Source organism: Ixodes scapularis, unplaced genomic scaffold (assembly GCF_016920785.2).
Source record: "Ixodes scapularis isolate PalLabHiFi unplaced genomic scaffold, ASM1692078v2 ptg000854l_1__unscaffolded, whole genome shotgun sequence".
Classification (NCBI taxonomy): domain Eukaryota; kingdom Metazoa; phylum Arthropoda; class Arachnida; order Ixodida; family Ixodidae; genus Ixodes; species Ixodes scapularis.
Window position 1 is genome coordinate 1,092,836 of NW_024610056.1, and position 4,665 is coordinate 1,097,500.

Below are 4,665 nucleotides of genomic sequence, written 5' to 3' on the forward strand. Positions count from 1 at the left end.
ATTTTGCGAGTACACTCTATTACGGCTGGTTCATAAAATAATCTACGTTGTTTGTTTGGAGGAAAAGAAGCAGTGGTGAGGGGAGGCGGACTTGAATACAAAAGATGACTCTACGGAACCTCGAACTCTGTAAATATTGCGCACACCCTATAATTCTGAGTTAATTACATCACGTTTGCTTTGTCTGTTTCAGAATTTGTTAACAGTAACGCTAAAGGCCGAGATGAGCGACAAGTCAGATTCCCCTGTTTACTTGAGCAAGAAGCGTATGCGAGATGGGGGAGAGGACTGAAAAAGCATACGAGTGTAACCGTAGCAATCTCCGACCAAGCCTGAACAACACTTTTTCTGAAACCGCGGAGCTGATGCTTTCGACGACTTGATAAAGCAAGCCAAAGCCGTTAATAAGTGTGACTCGTTGTCAGCTGTGATAATCAAGGCGCTGCGACGATTCCTTGAAACCTATCATCTATTAAAACAAATTGTGCAATAAATCCATTGCCATTTTATGCTTGCGATGATCTTGTAGCGGTATGCGTGCATTACGTGGCACTGTTAGCCCGAACGCGACATCGGCGTTTTTTACTATTTCTGCCAGCAACAGGTATTTTCTAGCACTGAGCTCTGCCATTTAGGCTGGATAGTTCCATATCAGTTTTCTAAACATCATTCACTTTTAAGAAAACAAAATTAGAAAGATCGGCGATAGTTTGTCCGTGTTAACTGTGTGGCAGTATACCTAATATGTCTTTGCAATGACAAATTACAAACGCGTTTCATGTCAAAAAAGATCGGCTACATTTTTTTTGAATGCTTCAAAACTACTTCAAAGGGGCAGCATGTGCTATAGCACCAATTTGAGCAACGTTGAATTATAACACGACACGCTTCGATAGCCGCACTCAATAAAGAATGCTCTCAGAAAGGTTATAGATTATATATTGCTGTAGGGTACGGTTATCCAAGAGCTAAAGACAATCCACTAAAACTTCTTAGTATCGACACACACCGTTGCTGCCTTCTCACCTCATGTGGTTGTTGGGATGCGTAATAAATGTCATCTACATTCGTTGGCCATCATGTAGTGTGAGATACGCACACAATAATTTGTGCTCGCTGCTAGAAAACAGAGACCTTCTACAAGATGCCCGCGCCCCGGTATATCGTTTTCTTTTCCTTCGATCCCAATCTGAGGCAGTTTTGAGCGTGATAAGCCGTTTTTTTTTTGAGTAAAGCTATACGCACTCCGGAGTGCGCTTCGCGCGGAAATGGCTATACGCACCCCTCCGAGAGATCATGCCGCTCGGGCCACCCTTTTCGAACGGCGCGTGAATCACTGGGGCGCTCGTTAACACAGCCCCCCGCCTGCGTTCACGCCGCTTCGCGGCGACAGTATCGGCTGCTAATTACAAAGCGTAACCAGTACACGCCGCTTCGCGGCGTCCAGCCGGCAATCCAAGCCCCGCTGTCCCCGATCGCACCTCCGGAAAGGGAGTCCGCTACCATTTAGTTCTGCAAAGTTTCTCGACAACATTCGATTTTTTTTTTACTGTTCATCGCAAAAAAGGAAATATCGTAAATATCGCCAAATGCCTCGACAAAACAAATTGTTTGAGAAAAAAAAAAAAAAAAAAAGTTGGCCCACCGCTAATCGAACCCGCGTCCACTTGCGTATGAAACGGACATCCTAACCCCTATGCCATGGCACCGCTTAGGAATCTCGTTGTGTCCACTTTTTTTTATACGAGAAAAGCGGAGTGCGTATAGCCATTTCCGTCCGAAGCGCACTCCGGGGTGCGTATAGCATTACTCTTTTTTTTTTAATGTGGAATGTTTTGTGAAGATGTAAGTCATCCTTACACATTCAAGTCACCACACCTCGCGCATGTGTTTTGAGCTCCTTGATCAACCGAAAATATCTATGAAACGTTCCTTCAATGGGTGCGGGGATGCATCGCAGCTCCCAAGTATGCGTTTATTTTGCCACGGGCTAAACTAAAGACCTTCGACAGCTCAAATTCGGTGACTGCGAGGGCGCAGCCTTGCAGCTCCGTGAAACCTACGCCCGAGGAGCTAGGCATGGCGAGAGCCAAAAAATAAAGCAGATTACATGATAGGAACTGAAGATACCCGTTAGTCACGAGGTCGCTGCTGCCGCACCTAGAGTAACTGTATAGGCTCTGCTTGCAGAGCCAGAGTATCGCGTTCCTTTTCCTTTCCCCGCCATCTCCGCATTGGCGGAGGAGTGGTCACGTGGGCAGAACTGGATCCGACCTTCGTGCGGGAAAGCGGCCCTCAAGAGCGCCGCGTTTCGGGGGCAACATATTTTCCGCTTTGCGTTCGCAAAATATAGATCCTAGTCCAAAATCGAACGAACCGAAAGCTTCCTAAGTCATTGAACATTATGTGTATCAACTGGGTACAGTACAATCCCGTTCTTTATAACGTGACAGATGTTTTGGGACATCCGTTTTCAAGGTATGTGAAGCAGACGACACGGTCGACGATCGCGTTGCTCGCGTCTGCGGCTCTCGCGGAGTGATGCGCGATACCGATAAGCGACCGGCACATCCGGCTTTCTTGGCTAGTCGGCGAGCTCCCGTTTGAAAGCAGGGGGTGCGTTTTTTGCAATGGAGAGGGAAACAGAAAGCGAAGGGACAATGATCACGGCGCATACGCGGCTCGTCGCCGCACTATTTGCCTTCCGCAGCGCGCCACAGCACGCCTCCTCGCGTCTGCACCCTCGTGCCCCTGCAAAAACCGACCGTGGCTTCCCGCAGTGCTTGGCTCCAGAATGGCACCATTGCGGTACTCTGCTCCGCAAGCGGAGCATATACAGTTACTCTAGCCGCACCCATCGTCCGTCGCTCAGAAAGGGGATTTCCTCGGCTTATCCTCTCAGAGGAAGCCGGCGCAAAAAAGGATTTTTCCCTTCGCCTCGCCGTGCTACAATACAAGAAGAAAGAGGGCGAGGAGGACTTTCCGCCAGGCGGAAGAATATTTCTGCTGGTCCTCCTATGTGCTGCTTTGCCTGTCGTGTGTATATACATGTTCACCTTTCCTGAATGAAACTAGTTCAACATCAGCGCCTGTACTGTATACCTCTTATTCTTCTATTTGTTGTGCTATTTTAATGTCCTGCATTACTTTTGTGCTCCCGCAAATCGAAGCAAACCAATAAAAAATTCGGTTCGACACTGTGGTGGAAACTAAAAGCTTAGAAAGAAAGAGGAAAAAAAGAAAAAGGAAAACATTTCTACAATAATGATAAGCAGGAGGAGGAGGAGGAGGAGAACAAGAAGGCTAATAATGTGGAAAAAAAGACACGACCCAAATAAATCAATACAAAGGATGGTATAAGTCATGCATACTTACCACATGTAAAATTAATTTAAAAAAAAATTAGAAAAAAAGTGTATTTATATATATATATATATTTTTTTTCTTTTATCCAGAGGCTTTGGCGCACGCACAGCACTGCACTGCACTGCACTGCACTGCACAACACGACACAACGAGAGACTTTCCACAAACACACCACTGCGTACGAGGACACGACCACGTAGAGCTGCACGAAAACAAGCGCCGTAACTTGATAAAAAAAAATCCTTTCACTGGACGGACGGCACAATAACGGAAACTGCTCAAAGAGCACACACACACACGACACATATTAATAAATTAATAAGGGGCACAAGTAGAACCTAGTTGGGCGATACGTAGGACACAGCACCCACACCAGAGGCCTCGCACAAGCACAGCACTGAGCACTGAGCAGCAGGTCACAGGACAGAAATGACGTCCACGCTGAGTAGGCCGAAGGCAGGGAATTACGGACGCACGCGAGGTCACCCACAGGCACTTTCACCGGAACCACGCCACAACACCACGCTGCAGAGCGCGCACTGCAAAGCGAAACCATGCGCTCACCTTCGGAAACCACGGAGGGCGGGCGGCGCAGAGAAGCAAAAAGACGTCGAAAGCACATCGCGATGAAGCGGCGGCGAATGAACACTACTCACTGGTGGAAATGGATATCTCCTCAAGAGAAAACATGCAATGACCACGCATGGTTTAAGATGCACGTGGGAGACGCGCACACTTTCAGAAACCAGGTACGCCAACGCACGCGGGCAATAAGACGGACAAAACGCGTCGAAAATACATCGCGTGCAATCAGCGCCGACTGCATACTACTCACGGCTGCAAAGGTTTCTTACAAGTTTGCACTCCAGAATCTTAACGCGTTGGAAAGCGTCCGAGCTCACCAAGAACTATCACTCCGCAGGAACAACGCAAAACAAAAGCAAAAAAAAAAAAAAATGGTATTAAAAAAAACAAAAAAAAATGTAGGAGACCACTAGATAGATGAAAACCCCGTCATACTTTGTAAACAAAATTTGGAAAATAAGTAGCGCCGCCAGGTGGTCGGCGCCCAAATAGATGCGGAGGCGCGCCTAAATTGTTTAAATATTTGCTATTTATATGACGAGACGACGTAATGTAAAATCAAATCAATTAATTTAAACAAAAAAAAAAACTAAAAAAAAATAAAAAAAAAAAACAAATGAATGAATAGTGGCATCATCTAACGAACCTAAAGCGAGGCTCCGGTTTTCGAGCCGTTAACTGCGCAGCGCCATCTGGTTTGGATGGTAAAAGACA